This window comes from Choloepus didactylus, chromosome X (assembly GCF_015220235.1).
Source record: "Choloepus didactylus isolate mChoDid1 chromosome X, mChoDid1.pri, whole genome shotgun sequence".
In the NCBI taxonomy this organism is placed as follows: Eukaryota; Metazoa; Chordata; class Mammalia; order Pilosa; family Megalonychidae; genus Choloepus; species Choloepus didactylus.
In genome coordinates, this window is record NC_051334.1 from 136,548,846 (window position 1) to 136,569,943 (window position 21,098).

Below are 21,098 nucleotides of genomic sequence, written 5' to 3' on the forward strand. Positions count from 1 at the left end.
TTCTCCAAGATTTACTACATTGAAATCTCCACTCTAGGAGGAAAAAATGTAACATTTTAACTTTATCTTACCCCAAATAATCAAATGACTAAATGTGATTAAAAATATTTTTGGGAGCTCTCTATCTACTTTCTACTAAGAATTAGGAAAACTCTTCCCCCTTGTACTATGGAAACAGTAATGACTGAGTTTGGATCCAATATAATTGGAAAGGGAGGATTCTAGGCTCATCTTTCTTGTGAGAGTAAAACAGAAAACCAAAATACCCTACAACCCTTCAACCCCACCCTCCCACCTATACACATGTACTTCATATGCTATGACCACGATAGGGTGGTGTCAAGTAACCTTTAGCCTGAAAACTGAGCCAGTCCCATCAGATTGTTCCTATAGTTCCAAGGAGGGAGCAACGGCATTAGTAGTCTCCATAGCAATCCTCTATCCTAGCAACAAATAAAGCACACTGACACATACACATAACCTTTCCTGAATGAAAAAAAAGTATTTGAAAATTATCTGACTACTGAGAAGGCCCAGAACCTACACCAAAGCCTCTGATAATGTAAATTTCCTCTATTTCTTCATAAATCATCTTCTACCCTCACACCTGTTCTACTTTTTCCTGAGTTTCCTGTATCAGCAAATGTCATCACCATCCTTCCAGTTACTCAAATCTGAAACCTGGGACTCTCCTTCAACTCCTCCCTCTCCCATCCAATCTCTCCCCCATCACTATGACTTCCTAAGATGAGGACCTTATCCTCAGGCATCTCCTTGTCCAGTCTTCCTGCCTCTAATCCATTCTCCACACTATGTACAGCAAAAGTCACCTTTCTAAAGGGCAAACCTGAACTTATTAACACTCTCTTAAAACCACACCAGCACTTCACTGCCACAGAATACAATTTAATCATCTTTTTATTCTTGAAGAATATTGGTTTTATGATAAAAATTAGAGGATTCATGCTTCCATATTCTTACCCAACCTCAGAATACTTTCCTTTCAAAGAAGAATCCTACTCCAAACTGAGACACTTCTCTTTGAGTCTATATTCCTAGAACCAAGAATTTCAGGAAGTTAAAGATTAAAGGTCACTTATCTCAAAATTCAGGGACCTTTCTTTTCTCTTACATAGATTAATTAAGCAGGACAGACCCTCTCTCCCCACCCTACCCTCTTCATCCTACCTGGTCCATCTGCAATGTTCTAATGTTGTTGGGCTGCAATTATTACATAATAGAATCCTGAGATCTAATTGTTAGAGCCAGCAGGTATATTGGAGAAGTGCTAGTCCAATTGTCCTTTTTATATTGAGAAATGAAACTCAGACTTGCCCAATATTACACAGAAAGTAACAGAGCTGGAAGTAAGAAATCTCATGATTCCCAGTCAAGTACACTTCCAATCTACTATTCTGAGTCCCACAAACTTGACTCAGGATTATGAAAGCATTTACTCTGGGACCCCAGCCAGTATTTAAGACATCCTTCAACTAGCTAGCCAGACTGAATCAACACCATGCTATGCCTCATAGAATCATAAAAGGATGCCATTGTTCTTACTGAGGTCCAAAAAATCTCTCTCCTCAACTCCTCCCTCCCCATCTGCCAGTCCATTGCTACCCACTGAAAACTCTGTAAATAGGAGGTATATTTGGTCACCAGAAGGCTACAGATCTTCCACCAAGCTGCTCCCATAGACTCAAAAGAACACACTGGTTACTTTTGGGCCAAGGCAATAGGTCTAACAAAGAGAGATCCTTCTATATTACCTGCAAGGACTACAACAATCACGCTTGCCTTAAAATGGTCTCAGAGAGATCCTAAAAATAAATCTCCCTTATCAGTCTGTCCTTAGATATTTCATAGCACTGTGTCATGTATAGCATAAACGCTAAGTAAAGAGTCAAAAACATTTGCTTCTATTTAATTTACATGTGACTGAAATCTGATTCAGGTTATCAAAGAGCATTTCTTGGATCAGCCCAACATATCCAAGCGAAGGTAGGAAATGGGATAGCTGGCTTCCTGAGTCACTTATCTATTAACCCACACAAGGAGTTTCCAAATTACACCTAGGGTCCAACCTAGACTTTCTAATTCATGGGATTTTCAGTATTAAAGAAAATGAGGAACTTTATATAATATATAGTTACCAGGAAGACCCGAGTTTTTCACAAGGGAGGAGGGGACCTGAAGACATCACAAAGAGAGGATAGAGGAAAGGAAATATAGACATAAAAGGTTAGAACAAGTTCTGATATGCTCCCCATCCCTAGCCCACAGCTAACAATCATTCATCTGGTCTTAACACCTCATTTTTTTTAAATGAGGAAATAATAGCCAGAGAAGAAGGTGAGTTGTCCAAACTCACACAGCTCACTGCAGCAGCATGATGACCAAAAATTAGGTCTCTTGAACCATTTCCACTAACTAGCAAATAATTTTTTTCTTGTCATAAGAAATCTGTTCTGCACCAGAAGTACCCCAGACCCTGCAACTTTCCTCAACTGCTGGCCTCCCTAAAACCATCAACCCCACCACACAGTTTTATCATCATGACATTTCTGGCAGAGGGATAATTCAATAAACATTTATTAAGCATCTATTTTTTTGCCAGAAACTATGCCAGCTAAATCTCATGTAAGATACAACATGCAAGTGGCAACAGACATACAGTGATAATACTACATGCATTATCTCATATAATCCTCACAGTCAGCCTTGGATTATTTTAATTCCTAATACAAAATTCCCATATTAAAATTTCCATTTTAAACACCAGAAGCTGAGACACAGAGAAGTTAAACAATTTCTCTGGAGCCACCCAGCCCATACATGGTGAAGTTTGGATTTCAATCCAGACAATCTGGTACCAAAACCCTTGATGATAACCACCACGCCTCTGTTTCTACCTACTCAACTTCAAATAACACTGTTGCTTAGACTGAGTTACCCATTGAGAATCTCCTTTGGAATGGCAAACCTGAAGCTATTTGCACTTTTTAGCCTCACTTCCTCACTTATTCAAAGTACTGCTTAATCTCCTCACTCTAAGAGTTGGCTGGAATAATCCTTGCATTACAGGAGAAACTCCAGGTAACTTACCAATAATATGGTTTCTCAAGAAATGGATTACCAACAGACGGTTATCACAGCCTTCTGTTTATCTCCTTTCCACTCTAGAGACATTAACTAGAAACTTCTAATAGTTTATTTCCTGTCTGATACTTGAGCACACTGAAAAAATTAGATAGGCATTCCTGATACAGCCAGAGAGCCAGGACACAGATACTACAGTCAAAAGACAGGGGAAGTTATGGGTGGGGCTAAAAAACCATCTAAAGCAAATTTAGATTCACAGCATGGTTTTATAAAAACTGACAAGACTACTTCATCTTTGGATAAACTAACTGATATATGGTTGAAGAGTTTATTATAATCAAAGGTATAATGCAACCTGGGTTACAGTTCTGGTACTACCACTCATTTGCTTAGAGGCAAATTAGATCTCAATTTCCATCTATAAACTGGAGGTAATAATAACTAACCTGGTAGGGTTGCCTTGAAGATTAGATGAGATAATGTATATGAAAGTGCAATGAGAATAGTAAATTGCTCTATATACTTAAAGTGTGTTTGCTTCTGAGGGCTTGCCACTAAGCAAATATTTGAAAATGACTTGCATCATCTTACACATTTGTCCCTGCTAATTTAGCAAAATGGCTGTGTACATAGCTGATAACTAGGCACTTATTATTAACTTTCTATGTCCACCATCCTTATTGACCCATTATGCTGCTTTTTCTGCTCTTGTCTTAATAACAATAATTTCAATAACAAAAATATGTAGATGTATAAGAAAGACTGTTATTACCAACCGACAGGGCTTCTCCCCTCCACCTCCCAGGGGGCTGGGCTCCCCGGCACTGCCCGAAACTGACTGCCAAAGGGGACTTGGGACACTTTTCCGGGGGTCCTTCCTCGGGGTCCCTGGGCTCAGGCTCGGGCTCGGGCTCGGGCTCAGTCAGGGGGCGGGGACTGAAAATTTTCCAGAGTCTCAGGCGATGCCGTGAGGACACCTGAACGGACCCATTTGTTACAGAAGGAATGTGATGTGCACAAGGTCCCACAGCTAGTACAATCCATACCAAAAGGAAAGGAATAAGAAGTGAGGGACGGAAGATAGGTGCAAAGCTGATATGCAGTCGCCTGCATAATATGTTTTTTAGAAAAGTTCCTTGTCTACCCTGACAAAGAAAATAAGAGATCCTTCCAAAGTGTCTGAAATGACCACAGGTTTTTATTTTTCTGTTATTAAAGGTGGTGACCAAGTTGCAGAGACAAATATTAATTTAATAGAAAATGAAGTTTTTCAATGTCATTAAAATGACTTCCAAAAAGTTCACATAAAAGAAGTATAGATATGTTATTTCTGTTGCCTTTGGGTAAAAAAATCAGTTATAAAATTTGATACTTTTTATTCACATTATTTAAGGCATCAAAAAAGATCATCCAAAGCAATGAGAATAAGGCTTTGAGAAAAAGAAAATGGGAAAATAGATAACAAGTAAAGCTTGAGGAGAGAAAAATGGAAAAGTAGTGTGATTGCAAAGGCTTACATGTGGTCTGCAGGTAAAATGACAAATTGATAGAGTCTTACATGTGAAGGCATGGACTAAGAGACCTGGGCTCTCTCTAGCCACAGCTTTGTCAGGCGACTTTGGAAAATAATAATAGGGACTATAGTTTATTAAATCCTTACTAGGCATCAAGTTCTGTGCCAGATGCTTGATACGGTTTAGCTCATTTCTGTCTTGCAAAACTTGAGAGATAGTTACTATTATTATCCCAATATTACAAATGAGGCATTTGAGACTTAGAAAATTTATTTAAATTATTCATTGTCATACAACTTAAACAAGGAAAGATTTCTATATCTGATTCTAAAGACAACGCTCCTTTCAACATATAATACTGCCTTTCAACTAATCTCACTTCAGTGAAGCTCAATTTCCTCTTGTAAAAGATATTCCGAGGACATTCTCAGTTTCATCAGTTAATCTGCCTTGTATCCTTCCATAGTTTCAGGATGTGACTCAAGAGCAATGACTTCCTGGATAACTAATCCTGTTTTAAGGAGACCATTCAATATGTATAAATGTCTATTTATAGCTTCTGGAGTATAGCCATGACTCAGCATCATAATTAGTACTCTAGAACCTGACAGATCCTGAGGCCTGGCAACACGCTGAGATCAATACATGGCTCAATAATGGTACAATCAGCCTATGATCTTATAACGAGTCAAATATAATTAAGGTAAGAGCTAGCAAATAACGTGTCCTACAGTGAAATAGCTTATAAAGAATGTTGAAGATGACATTGTTTACTTTCAGACACAGATGGGCTTTGAATAAGACAGATTCCTCATACTTGCCACTGGTCACTGGAGTGGTATAAGTCATTTCCCATAAAAATACAGAAAGAATTTAGGCACATGCTGAATGATGAAAATCACTGTGTACAAATGAAACACAGGTAGAATCTCTTTTTAACAAATATCACTTTAACTTCCAGTTATATATAACATGATCATATTTGCTTCCCTGTCAGCATTGTGTACCAACATAGTTTATTGATATTTGTGAAATATACTCAATATATCTTATAAAATATATGTAGTCATCTGATTCCATAATTCTTTTGAAGATAGCTTCCTTTATGACATTCTGAGTTCTCCCAGCTAACAAGTTTTCTGAAGTACTGTCAAAGCTAGAGGAATTTAGTTTTGAACTATCATAGCAACAGCCAGGTTTACAGAGTTAATTCGTGAAGCAGGTTTAAACATTTCATAATTTGTCCCTAACCTGAGCAGATCAGAACCTTATTAGTTTATAATGGCATCCAACGAAGGACCAACAGGTCTTTACAACCCCTTAAACAATCCCCTAAAGTGATTATTGGGAAATATTTCTTAATACAGGTCAAATTGCTATTATTAATTATACTTACATTCTATCCAGATAAAGTCACAGTGGAAGAGCAATGCACTATCTTGAAAGGCACTGCTGCTCTAGAATTAGCAAAAAATCCCTTTTGTCCCACACCCTTCTCCTCACTGCCAGATGCTCTCAAATCCTTGTTTGCAAACATTGTGTATCCAAAATGGTCACTTCATATAGAAGAAGGTATTCAAAATAGAATACAAAATATGCAATAGCAAGTTTTATATTCCTTCAAGATTATTCTACAAGCATGTTCTTTCATATCCATAAGGTATAGACTGTAAACACATAAAAATATGGTATTAAATTATATATAGTGCCATCAGTTGAAGAAGATGATGTTAACAAAAACATTTAAATATTTTATCATGTATTCATTAATTCATTCAACAATTGTTTTTGGAAGCCTACTACATGCCTGCCACCATTATAGACACTGGGGATACAGCAGTGAACAAGACAAAGTACTTGCCCTCATGGAATGAACATTCTGGTGTGGGAATAAACATATAAGATGATAAGTTCTGTGAAGAAAAATAAAGCAGGATAACATGAAAAGAGAATGATGGGGGTCCTTGTTGACCTCATGCAGCAAAGCTGCATGTTCTTCATGTGTCTGGGGCTAGCTACCTCCAGACTGTTTATATGAGAGTGAAATAAACCATTTTACTATTTAAGCAGAATCTATAACCTACTAGAGGGGTATTATGCAATGTGTATCAAAATCTTTTAAATGTTCATATCACTTTAACCCCCAAATTTCTAAATAATAAAGAAGTATTCACTTATACACTTCAACCTCTCATTTTCTATATAACCTTTGAGACAGAAGCATCTGCTGCCTTCCTGTGAAGGGCCACATTTAGGCTACATAGCCTCTGACCAGATATCTGGGAAACAAACCAGACTGAACCATCCAATTTACAAATGTTATGACCACAAAATGCTGAAGACATTTTCACAGTGACAACATACAATGTGAAAGCAATTCAATTTCTCCTGTAGTGACTTGGAGTTATGTACCCCAGAAATACATGTTCTTAATCTTAATCCATTCCTGTAGGTGTGAGCCTATTGCAAATAGGATCTCTTGGTCAGTTTACTTCAGTTAAGGTGTGGCCCAACTGAATCAGGTTGGCATTTAATCCAGATTACTGGAGTGATTTATAAGCAGAGTGAAAGTCAGAGAGAGAAGCCATGAGGAGCAGCCAGAAGCTGGAAGTCAATGGGACTCATTGCCATGTGACAGCAAAGCCTAGGACCAAGGACCATCATCAGCAGTCAGCCCCACAATGCCACAGTCTCCTAAGAGAAAGCATTTCCTTGCTGATAACTTGATTTTGGAATCAAAATCCTGGCCTCAAAGCTGTGAGCCAATAAATTCCAGTTTTTTAAGCCAACCCATTTTATGGTATTGGTTTTAGCAGTTAGGAAACTAAAATATCCCTCTCTGAGCTCATGGCACTTCTTCCACTACCACGAGCTGCTGTCACAGTTTTCTGAATTTTGTTCTGATGTTGCAGTCACACTGCTTTAATCCTATGCTGCCTCCAAATTTTCCAAAGGTTGGCAGCTCACCCACATGCTTTGGTTATTATCAGAAGGCCCTAGAGTTCAGGTTTACTCTCAATGAATCAGTACTAATTATATCAACAGAGTATACTTGTCTGCCTGGAAAAGTGCTAAATAAAGGAGATGGCTGATTATATAATTAGAAATTAATTAATTACTGCTAGATGAACAAAGTCAAACATGCCTAGGGAAAAGAGAACTACTTGTAGAAGAATCACACACATATACCTTGTCTTTGTTTTCATTTGGCTGAACATCCATGGTAGGGTTACAGAGACTAGTCCCTCAACCTCTAGCCCTGTTCCATCACTCCTTACAAAAACATGGAATGCTGCTCTTCAAGAGTTGCTATGCCCTTCTGATTTCTTGATACTTACTATCAAAAGACATTGCGATAACGAACGTACCACACCAAAAATAGAGGTGGGGCATAAGGGGTATGGTTTTGTTTGGTTTTTTTTTTCTTTTTTTTTTTTTTTTTTTGGAGTAATGAAAATATTCTAACACTGACTGTGGTGATGAAAGCACAACTATGTAATGAGACTGTGAACCATTGATTGTACACTTTGGATGGATTATATGGTATGTGAATATATCTCAATAAAACTGCTTTTAAAAAGCAAGTTAAAACAAGACATTGAAATATATGTACAAATTTACACAAACACATACCTGTCACACATACTACACACACCTGGATGCCACCATCTATACAGATGAGGAAACAGGTCAAAGAAGTTAAATGATTTTTCCACAATCTCCTTTCTTTCCAGAATGTGTTAAGTTCTGCCACTGTGATCATTTTTTAACTTTGTCAATGCTTTCAGTTCACCCCATTTGTCTGTTCTCTCCAAATCCATCAGCCAGACTTGTCCTCATTCACTTATTTATTCACTCCAGATTAACTTTCAAACCCCAAACTAAACTTGCCCCTCTGAATTTTCATTATAACATCCTACCAAAATCCCAACCCTGGATGAATCCAACTCTCAGATTTTCTCTTTGCCTATACACTCAGCAGGTGAATTCTGATGGAAGAAGTCCTCCCAAGGATTAGCTCCACAATGAATTCATAAAATTCAATTTTAAATAAACCTACAATCCTACTCAGAAACCCTGTTACATTTCTCTGTTTCATTTTATTCCACTCTCTTCAATCCTCTAATCCTCTCTCCCCCTATCTTGGCACATGACCTCATCTCTTACTTTGAAAACAAAATTGAAGTTATTGGATGAAAATTTTCCCATCTTCCTGATTGGAAACAGGAACCTCCCCTCATTGTCCCTTCCTTCCCTCCTGTTACAATAAAGGAGTTTATTTCTTACTATGTAAGATAAAACTCATCTGTGTTTTTTTAAATGGTACATTACACTTTATCAAAGATATCTACATTTTTAATAAGTTAGTTGGCAGTAAGATTTCTTATTTAGCTATCTTGTAATAGAATTTCTTGAGTTATTCCATGTTCCAAAGAAAAGTTGTTCTTTGCTATAGCATAGGAATGATTTGGCTAGTCTATTTCTTATATGCGGACGTATCCATCTTTCCCTCAATTTATGGAAAGTATGCTAGTGCTGATGGTGATATTCTTTGTATTAAAAGCAATAAAATATATAATAGCTTTAGAAATAAGAGGAAGATAATATTTTACATGATATCTTCTGTTATGAATATTTTTATGTTTTGTGCAGGAGTTTACTTCCTCTAACCATTCTTGCTTTATTGGGAATATTTCACATTAGATTTCTACATTATTGAATATCTGATAATGTTTAATTTAGAAGAGTTTAGTAAACTGCTAATCTGAGAAGAACAATGGTATTTTCCTTGCTTTTTAGACGTTTCGTTTTTCTGAACATGTCTATTTATGTAAAATTTGAAAACAAGGTCCTGTTCTCTTCCACTCAGCCAACAGTTCTTTTTGTACCTCTTCTGGCAACTCATAGAAAACTTCAGGATTAGTGTCTGAAGGAAAAGTAAGTTCCTCTTCTGCAGAATCTTGCTCTCTATTTTCTATAAGTGCTCCATGATGAGAGCTTGTTGCTATAGGCTCCTTATGGCTATTTGCAGTGTGGTTTTTGGAAAAAAGGTGCTCACTTTGCAAATTTGGAGACAAATGGAAAACAGACACAACAGGATTTCTGTTTGAAAAAATGGAATCTTTAAGATTCTTTATGTCCTTGACTCTTTCATTCATCTTTTAATCCAGTCTCTAAGTAATGCGGATAATCCTTGTGGCTAGACATATAAGAGGACCTAGAGTTTTTTTAAAACTCAATTTTATTGAGATATATTCACATACCACACAATCATCCAAAGTGTACAATCAATTGTTCACAGTACCATCATATAGTTGTTCATTCATCACCCCAATCTATTTTTTGAACATTTTCCTTGTACCAGAAAAAGTAAAAATAAGAATAAAAAACAAAAGTAAAGAAGAACACCCAAATCATCCCCCCATCCCACCCCAATCTTCATCTAATTTTTGTCCCCATTTTTCTACTCATCCTTCCATACACCGGATAAAGGGAGAGTGATCCACAAGGCTTTCACAATCACACTGTCACCCCTTGTAGGCTACATTGCTATACAATCGTCTTCAAGAGTTAAGGCAACTGCGTTGCAGTTTGATAGATTCAGGTATTTACTTCTAGCTATTCTAATGCATTAAAACCTAAAAAGGGTTATCTATATACTGCATAAGAATGCCCACCAGAGTGACCACTTGACCCCATTTGGAATCTCTCAGCCACTGAAACTTTATTTCATTTCATTTCTCATTCCCCTTTTGGTCAAGAAGATGTTCTCAATCCCTTGATGTTGGGTCCAGATTCATCCCTGGGAGTCATATCCTGCATTGTCAGATCCCATGTAGGGGGGAGGGCAGTGAGTTCACACACCGGGTTGGCTTAGCTAGAGAGAGAGGGACACATCTGAGCAACAAAGAGGCACTGGGGAGGAGGCTCTTAGGCACAATTATAAGCATGTTTAGCCTCTCCTTTGTAGTAATGAGCTTCATAAGGACAAGTCCCTTGATAGAGGGGTTGGCGCATTAAACCACCAGTCCTCAATGTTTGTGAGAACATCATCAACAATCTAGGTGAGGAAGCCCAACACCTCTGCATTGTACCCCAGCTCCTCAGGGAGGCCCTGCACATATATTTTTTATTGTTTGTCCAAATTACTTTGGGATGTGTCACTATTTTACACTTATCTATGCAAACCTACCAGGTCTCACTTCCTATTAAAAGTTCCATGTAATTATTGTATTTGAACAAACTGTATGAGTTAAATTGTTTAGGAAATATAGATCTTGCACCAACTAAAAATCTCTTCCCTTGGTCTCACATGAAATTTGAAGATTTAAAACACAGTCAGTATAGCCCTTTACCCTTTGGCCCGATTTGCCCTAGTCCTAACCACATCTGCTTCTTTCATATCTCTAGTTGAAGTCTGGACCCTTTTTCAGCTTTTTTAACAGTTGCTGTATGCACTAATACTGCCATTCATATCTGCTGAGTTCTAGCTCTGAGTTTCAGGTGTCACACAGATGCCCAAGGTTCTAGGGATAGATCAGGTTATAAACAAAGGGATCAGCATCTCAGAATCTGAAGATAGCCATTACAATTCAGGAATAGATGTGACTGCTGTAAGAGCTTATGATCTAGGGATCATTACAATAAGTGTTCCCCTGACAAGCTGTGCTCTAAGGTTCAATTCTGAGTTTACACATTGTAATTAGTCCATATTGGTGAGGCACTATAGTGTTTGCCTTTGTTTCTGGTATAGTTCACTCAAAATGCTGTCTGCAGGATCCATTCACCTCACTGGGGGTCTCACAGCTTCACGTCTCACAATTGCTCAATATTCCATTGTATGCACACACCATAGTTCACCATACTGTTCTTCAGTTAATGTACCCTTAGGCCACCTCCACCCATTGCAAATCATGCATACTGTCTCCAATAACACCAGTGTGCAAATGTCCATTCATATCCCTGCTCTCAGATCCTCCAAGTATATGCTCCCTAATGAGGTTGCAGGAACTTATGGCACCCACATATTTAGCTTCATGTGGAACCACCACACTGTCTTCCAGAAAGGCTATACCATTCTGCTTCCCAATCAACAGTAAATATGTACATTCCTCTTTCCTTGTTTTCTCTAGTACTTTTATCCCTGTTTATATTTTTCCACACAATTTTATAGAGCTATATTCACATACCATATAATTATCCACAGTGTACAATCAGTTGTTCATGGTATCATCATACATTGGGCATTTACCACCACAGTCAATGCTTGAACATATTGACTACTATGAAAAAAAAAGTTTTTCTTAATGAATAATAAAAAAGATAATAAAAAGAAAAAAATTAAATACCATACAATATAATATAATAGTAAGGTCTGACAACACTCCTACCAAGAATACCATATCCCTCCCTTATGTCACCCTCTCATATTTGGTATATTGCCTTTCTTAACAATTAACGGAAGCATATTATAATGTTACTGTTGACCATAGGCTCCAGTTTGCTTTGATTATGTTTTTTCTCCAGTACCATCCCATTTCCAACACTGCATGGTTGACATTCCTTTCTTCTCCCACATGCAAGAACAATTTTATATTTGTATATGTACTCATAATCATTGACCACTCCAGTTTTTGCTAAGTTAAACAATCCCAGGCTTTATTTCTATCTTTACTTCAGGTGTCATTCATACCTCTAGCCCACCTCTTTCAGCTTTACTCAAGGATATCATTGTTCAATGTACTTACAATACTGTGCTACCATCACACAGTATTATGCTGTCTATTTCTGGATCGATACAAGCAATCCTGCTGAACATTCTGTAGTCCTTCAGCTTCAAACGCCTGATCTCTTCCCTCTTTCTATCTCCTGGTAGCCTGTGTTATCAGCTTTTAACTCTCAAAGTTTGCTCATTAATGTTAGTTCATATTAGTGAGACTATGCAGTATTTGTCCTTTTGTTTCTGGCTAACTTCACTCAACATAATGACCTCAAGGTTCATCCACATTATTATATGTTCTGTGTCTTTCTTCTGTCTCACAGCCACATAATATTCCATCGTGTGTATGTACCAGAGTTTATTTATCCACTATTCTGTTGATGGACATTTGGGCTGTTTCCATCTCTTGGCTATTGTGAATAATGCCACAATAAACATTGGTTTAAAAATGTCCATTCATGTCTTAACTCTGAGTATATACCTAGTAATGGAATAGCTGGGTCATATGGAGAATCTGTATTTAGCTTCCTGCAGAACTGCCACACTGTCTTCCAGAGTGGTTGCACCATTCTACATTCCCAGCCATGGTGAATAAGTGTACCTCTTTCTCCACAATCTCTCCAGCACCTGTAATTTTCTGTTTTTTTGGATAATGGTCATTCTGGTAGGTGTGAGATGATATCTCATTATGGTTTTGATTTACATTTTCCTAATCACCAGTGAAGTTGAGCATTTTTTCACATGTTTTTGAGCCATTTGTATTTCCTCTTCAGAAAAGAGGCTGTCCATGTCTTTTGCCCATATTTTAATTGGGTTGTTTGTCTTTCTGTTGTTGAGTTGTAGGATCATTTTATATATGTGGGATATTAAACCCTTATCTGATATGTGCTTTCCAAATATTGTCTCCCATTGTGTAGGCTGCCTTTTGATGTACAAAAGTGTTTAATTTTGAGGAGATCCAATTTGTCTATTTTTTCTTTGGTTGCTCGCACTTTGGGTGTAAGGTCTAGGAAACCACCTCCTATCACAAGATCTTTAAGATAATGCCCTGTATTTTCTTCTAAGAGACTTGTGGTCTTTGTGCTAATGTTTGGGCTTTTGATCCATTTTGAGTTAATTTTTGTATAAGGTGTGAGATGGGGTCCTCTTTCATTCTTTTGGAAATGTATATCAAGTTTCCAAACACCATTTATTGAAGAGGCTGCTCTGTCCCAGTTGCTTTGGCTTGACCGCCTTATCAAAGATCAGTTTTCTCTAGATGCAAGAGTCTATTTCTGAACACTTAATTCCATTCCATTGGTCAGTATATTTACCCTTATGCCAGTACCATGCTGTTTTGAGCACTGTAGCTTTGTAATATGGTTCAAAGTCAGGAAGTGTGAGACCTCCCACTTTGTTCCTCTTAAGATATTTTTGGCTATTCAGGGCACCTTGCCCTTCCAAATAAATTTGGTTATTGGTTTTTCTATTTCTGCAAAGTAAGTTGTTGGTATTTTAATTGGTATTGCATCGAATCTATAAATCAGTTTAGGTAGAATTGACATCTTAATCATATTTAGTCTTCCAATCCATGAACTCAGTATTTTCTTCCATTTTTTTAGGACATGTTCAATTTCTTTTAGGAGTTTCTTGTACTTTTCTTTGTATAGATCTCTTGTGGCCTTGTTAAGTTTATTCCTAAATACTTTATTCTTTTGGTTGCTATTGTAAATGGAATTTTTTTCTTGATTTCTTCCTCTTGTTGCACATTACTTGTGTATAAGAGCACTATAGATTTTTGCATGTTGATCTTGTAGCCTGCCACTTTACTGTATTCATTGATTAGTTCTAGTTAGCTTTGCTGTAGATTCTTCTGGATTTTCTACATACAGAATCATACCTGCAAAGAGTGAAAGTTTTACTTCTTCCTCTCAAGTTTTGATGCCTTTTATTTCTTTTCCTTACCTAATTGCTCTAGCTAGAACTTCCTGCACATGTTGAATAACAATGGTGACAGTGGGCATCCCTGTTGTGTTCCTGATCTTAGATGGAAAGCTTTTAGTCTCTCCCCGTTGATCATGATGTTAGCTGTGGGTTTTTCATATATTGCCTTTGCCATATTGAGAAAATTCCCTTCTATTCCTGTCCTTTGAAGTGTTTTCATCAAGAAAGGTTGTTGAATTTTGTAAAATGCTTCTTCTTCATCAATCAAGATGATCACATGTTTCTTCTGCTTTGATTTATCGATGTGGTGTATTACATTAATTGATTTTCTTGTGTTGACCCAGCATTTCCTATCTAGAATAAACCCCACCTGGTCATGGTGTATAATTCTTTTACTGCACTGCTGGATTTGATTCGTGAGTATTGTGTTGAGGATCTTTGCATCTATATTCATTAAAGAGATTGGTCCATAATTTCCCTTTTTTTGTAGTATCTTTGTCTGATTTTGGTATTCAGGTGATGTTGGCTTCATAGAATGAGTTTGGTAGCTTTCCCTCCTCTTCAATTTTTTTTGAAGAGATTGAGCAGGATTGGTACTAATTCTTTCTTGAATGCTTCGTAGAATTCACATGTGAAGCTGTCTGGTCCTGGGCTTTTCTTTTTTGGGAGCTTTTTGATGACTGACTCAACAGCTTTACTTGCAATTGCTTTGCTGAGGTCATCCATTTCTTCTTGGGTAAGTGTTGGCTGCTTATGCTTTCCTAGGAAGTTATCCATTTCATCTAACTTGTCTAGTTTATTAGCATATAGTTGCTCATAATGTCTTCTCATTATCTCCTTTATTTCTGCAGGTTCAGTAGTTATGTTTCCTTTCCTGTTTCTGATTGCATTTATTTGCATCCACCCTCTTTTTTGTTGTTGTTGTTAACCTAGGCTGGGGTCCATCAATTTTGTTGATTTTCTCAAAGAACCAACTTTTGTTTTGTTGATTCTCTCTATTTCTTTTCCCTGTTCTCAATTTCATTTATTTTTGCTCTAATCTTTGTTATTTCTTTACTTCTGTTTGCTTTAGGGTTAGTTTGCTGTTCTTTCTCCAGTTCCTCCAGGCAAACAGTTAATTTCTCAATTTTTGCTCTCTCTTCTCTTTTAATATAGGTGTTTAGGGCAATAAATTTTCATCTCAGCACTGCCTTTGCTGCATCCCATAAGTTTTAATATGTTGTGTTTTAATTGTCTTTTGCCTCAAGGTATTTACTATTTCTCTTGTAATTTCTTCCTTTACCCACTTGTTTTCTAAGAGGATGTTGTTTAGCCTCCATATATTTGTGAATTTTGCAATCTTGTACCTTATATTTATTTCCAACTTAATTGCATTATGATCTGAGAAAGCTTTTTTTATAATATCAATATTTTAAATTTCTTGAGACTTCCCTTGTGATCCAACATGTGGTATATCCTGCAGAATGTTCCATGAGCACTTGAGAAAAATGTGTATCCTGCTGTTGTGGGGTGTAGTGTTCTATAAATCTCTGTCAAGTCTAGTTCATTTGTCATACAACTCAACATCTCCATTTCCTTATTGATCCTCTCTAAATGTCCTATCCATTGATGGGAGAGGTGTACTGAAGTCTCCAAATATTATTGTAAAGGTATGTACATCTCCTTTCAGTGTTCTCAGTGTTTGCCTCATGAATTTGGGGGCACTCTGGCTTGGTGCATAAATATTCATGATTGTTATGGTTTCTGGATAAATTGACCCTTTTATTAATATATAGTGTCCTTTGTCTCTTTTAACTGTTTTACTTTTGAAATCTAATTTGTCTGATATTAATATAGCTACTCCTGCTTTTTTCTGGTTCCTATTTGCATGAAATATCTTTTTCCAACCTTTCACTTTCAGTCTATTTTTGTCCTTGTGTCTAAAGTGAGTTTCTTGTAGACAGCATATAGATGGGTCTTGTTTTTTAATCCATTCTGCCAGTCTGTGTCTTTTTATTGGAGAGTGTAATCCATAAACATTTAGTGCTGTTACTATAAGGGCAGTACTTTCTTCTACCATTTTGTCTTTTGGATTTTATATGTCATGTCTTATTTTTTCCTCTCTCTCCTTTTACCCTTCTTGATAATCTTCATTTCTATACTCTTCTCCAAACCTCCTTCTCCTGTCTTTTTCTGTCACCCAGTAGCACTCCCTTTAGTATTTCTTATAGCACCAGTCTCTTATTCACAAACTCTTTCAGTGTCTGTTTGTCAGAAAATATTTTAATCTCACCCTCATTTTTGAAGGACAGTTTTGCTGGATATAGAATTCTTGGTTGGCAGTTCTTCTCTTTCAGTAACTTAAATATATCATACTATTGTCTTTTCACCTCCATGGTTTCTGAGGAGAAATCTGTACACAGTCTTATCGAGCTTCCCTTGTATGTGATGGATTGCTTTTCTCTTGCTGCTTTCAGAATTCTCTCTTTCTTTGACAATCTGGTCAGTAAGTGCCTTGGAGTAGGTCTATTGGGATATATTCTGTTTGGGGTACACTGTACTTTTTGAATCTGTAATTTTCTGTCTTTCATAAGAATTGGGAAATTTTCAGTGAATATTTCTTCTATTATTTTTCTGCCCCTTTTCCCCTCTCTTCTCCCTCTGGGACACCCATAACACAGATATTCATGCACTTCATGTTGTCACTCAGCTTCCTAAGACCCTGCTCATATTTTTCCATTCTTTTCACCATCGGTTTTTTAGTATGTATGAATTCTGATGTCTTGTCTTCCAATTCACTGACCCTTTCTTCTGCCTGTTCAAATCTATTGTGGTATCCCTCCATTGTCTTTTTCAACTCCTCTATTATGTCCTTCATTCCCATAAGTTCTGCCATTTGTTTTTTCAAGTTTATGAATTCTTCTTTATGGTCATCCTGTGCCTTCCTTATATCCTTCATCTCTTTTGCTATTTCTTCCCTCAGTTAATCTACTTGATTTTTTAATTGATTTAAGAGATTTGTTTGAGCATCTTTAATTAGTTCTTCCTGTAGTTCATTGAATTGCTCTTGCATTAGTCACCTCAATTCACATATCTCAGTTGAACTATTAGTTTGTTCCTTTGGTTGGTCCATATTTTTGTGTTTCCTAGTATGGCTCATTATCTTAAGCTGTCTAGGCATCTGACTTTCTTGGTTTATTCTAGAGCTTGTTTTTACCTTTTTACCTAGGGTTTTCTTGTTGGTTGGCTTTGTTCTCTAACATTTGGTGTTAAGTTCATCTTATTCTAGACCTCTAACTTAGGTTCTATTTAGTTGATCAGAGTTTTTCACTTCTTGTTTTTCTGTTCCTTGCCCTGCCACTATGTAATCTTTTTGTGTGAGGGTCTCCTCAGATATGGTCAACCCCAGTCAGGTTTTCCCAGTCCAGAGATGCCCAGGTCTCAGGAGGAGGGTATGGAGTTTCTTTGAAATAGACCCTCCTTTGAGGCCTTTAGATTCTGTGCTTTTCCTATCCTGTCCAGCAGGTGGCACTTGCCAGCCTGCAGCTCCCCCTCTATTGTAAGGAGTTGTGGAGTCTTTAGATCTCCCGGTGACCCTGACTGTGTCAGAGGCATGGCTGACTGAAGATGGTTTCTGAATTCCAGCCCCTGGGGTCTGAGTTCCCCAAAGGAGGGCTGCCACTCCAGCTGGAATGCACATCCCCTTTTCTTGGGGCTGTTATGCCTTTTAGGGAATTGTTTCCCCCACTGGACTTATTGCTTTTTCTCTCAGGGCTAGCTTAGCTCTGCTCTTGCCCTGCCCAAATTGCAAGTCTTTGAGGCTTTCTGTAATGGGCTACTTAGAATAGTTATTTAAAATAAAAACAGAAAAATGTAAAAAAAAAAAAAAAAAAAAGAAAAGAAAAGAAAAGAAAAAAGAAAAAGAAAGGCCCGGTATAGACTATTTAAAAAAATGTGCTTTAATTCCATCCTTGCAGCTCTGATGAGCTATTGAAATGCAAAAAGACCAGGAGTGGGAGAGCAATTGAGGAGCAAACAAGAAACCAGAAAAACTGGCTTTTCAGAGAAGGGTCTTGGCCTCCTGGATTTGCATATGTGCCTGACTCTGAGCCTAGCCCTTCTCCATATTATGTTCATCCCCAACTTCAAAAGTCTGTTTTTGTTTTTCTTTTGTTTGGGGTTTTTTTATTTATTTATTTATTTATTTATTTATTTATTTATTTATTTATTTTGCTGTTTCTGCTAGCCCTATTTCCTCTCAGCCAGGCTGACTGCTCCCAGATTCTCCAGTGTCTGGTCTCAGTTTACCTATGGTTGGAGTTTTTGTTCAGCAGTCTGAGTTTGTTAATTGGTTCTGCAACTGGGGCTGGGTTGAGCCTCCCTCCTGGTTCCCAGTGCCAACAGCCCCTCCTCCCTTGGGAAACCAGCCTCAAAACAGTCTGTTGTGCCTGGCAGGGAGGTGTGCAGGCCCCCTAGCCATGAGAGCTTACAGATTTCACTGATCTCATCTGCTCCATGCACTCAAGACTATTGTTTGACACATGTCCAAACTCAGATTTCCCTGATGTGTCCATTCTACACAGTTTCTGGCTATCTACCTACTGCCCCAGAGTAGTAACTAAAACCCACACCTCACTACTCCACTATCTTGCCCCACCTCTGAAGCCCTACTGCTCTTTTAAGCCTGATGTTCCTGGTTCACAGTGAGATACAGAGGATACCTGTTTGCTACTGGATAAATGGTTTCTAGGATTCAAGGAACTATCTTGCATCTGTTTTGTAGAAAAGAAAGATACTATTCCTCTGGAGGAATGTAATGGAAAACTCGAACTTCCTTTCCCTTGAAATATTTTCTAGACTATCCAGAAAGGATTTCTTTTAGAATACCTACTGGAAGCTACTTAAAGACTTCTTGTTCAGTACCCTCAGGAAGTGAATAGAGTAAGAATTCACTGATGACTTTTTCTTTAGAAAAATTTGTAGTAGCTAGTGGAGACTCCCATTTCTTGTACTTTCAATTCTTCCACTTGGTAAAAAAATCCCAGTTTGTTTCTTTATCTTTTGAATAATTTTCTATATGAATGTCTTTTATTTTAAAAGTGCATTTTCCAGAGTGTGAAGATGTTAATAATGATGATCTCAGACAAAAATCAATACGTTCTTTCTTAACAGTATTAAGTGCTTTAAGATTGCAGAAACACACACTTAGAAGGATGAGGTGAAATGACAGCTTCACATTCACCATGTTTTGAAAAAGTTTCATAGGAATATAAACCATCAGGGTCATCACATCATAATTTCCTGTCCTTGACTTCTGAATTACATGAGATGGAATAGGGCACTGAAGACTCTCCTGTCTACAGTGCTTCTCAGTTGGATACCTATGGATTATTAATCTCATAGTATGTGGCTTCCTTCCATCTTGGCATACTCTGGTCAAAAGACTAGCAAATAGTTCTTTGAGCTTATTTTTAGCTTTGACTTCTGATGAACACTTTTTAAATGAATCTTCTTCACTAAAGGACTGAGATGGCCTGAGGGTGTCACAGGAGAGTTATCCTCCCCAAAACTGAGCTTCTGGATATGCTGAGCAACTGAAATTCCTAATCTCTTCTCTAATATTTTAGATGAAATTGTTTGGAGATCATGTACACTACTGATACCAAGTGCTTCAAGATGTTTGGTCATTTTACAGCCAATACCAGGCATTTCCTTTATGTGATTCAAACTATGAATGAGATCTTGACAATTTTCAGGTAATAAGACTGTTTGTTGGTTTGGTTTAAAGACTCCAGAAACTAATTTTGCTAGTAGTTTATTAGAAGACACTCCAACACAGCCAATGGAACCAAACTGATTGTTTATGGCTTCCCATATCTCTGCTGCAATCTGAGATCCAATGAGTAGTCTGTTGTGCAAGATATCATGTACGTTTATAGACTGATTATTATATGTGTGACCTGACACAGACTGCAGAATGTTCATCACTTTGAAGCTGTTGTAGCCTCTTCTTAACCATTTCACTCAGATTCACAAGATTTTCACCAAATCCAAATCTCTCAACAACTGGGCTAAATTCTTCCAATAACTCTGTAACCTTATATGACATCTCTCTCTAATGGGTCAAGCCTTCTCCATTAACTAAGACAAGCTGTAACATTTTTCTTTTGCATCTCTGGCATTCATAACCTTAACTCCAAGTTTCCTGGCTTCATAGTTGCAGGTGACCACAAAATATTTCTGTTGAACTCATCAAGTGGGGCTGCTGGGAACCTCAGGCCCCAGCACACCCAGCATGCTGCCTGTTGCCCTGGTGTCCATGCCCCGGGCTGGGTCCTCTTCCTCCCTCCTGTGTGTTTTGAAAGCCAAACCTGACACATTAGCAGCAATCTTATACTTTAAATATTTTCTTCTCTCTTGTGTATCTTCAAAATCCCATTAACATTTTAGCATGCACATTTCTTCCCAATCTCAAAAATAAAAATAAAATAAATACCTTTCCCACATTTTGCCTGCAGCAACTGCCCCAATTCTCATGTTCTTCACAGACAAACTTCTACACAAAGTGTTGTCTGTATTTGCTATTTCTATCATACCTTCTTCTCACTCTTCATCACTCTAGTCCCTCTGTCTTCTTCCTCCATATCAACACTCCCCTGAAACAGCTCTCATTAGAATCACTAATGACCTGCATGTTTCTGAATCCAATTGATCATTTTAATCACAATCTCATTTATCTCTCAGCAGCATTCACCTGTTTCCCACCCTCCTTATAGAAACACTCGTCCCTTGAATTTTCTGACACCGGTCTCTCAGTTTTACTTCTTCCCCTCTGGCCATGCTTTCTGTTCCATTTT

At 37.6% G+C, this 21,098-nt stretch overlaps 1 pseudogene; it reads right to left on the bottom strand.

Moving 5' to 3' along the window:
• Positions 1 to 9,442: 9,442 nt before the first annotated feature.
• On the bottom strand, positions 9,443 to 20,484 carry LOC119523399 (annotated as a pseudogene).
• Positions 20,485 to 21,098: the final 614 nt, after the last annotated feature.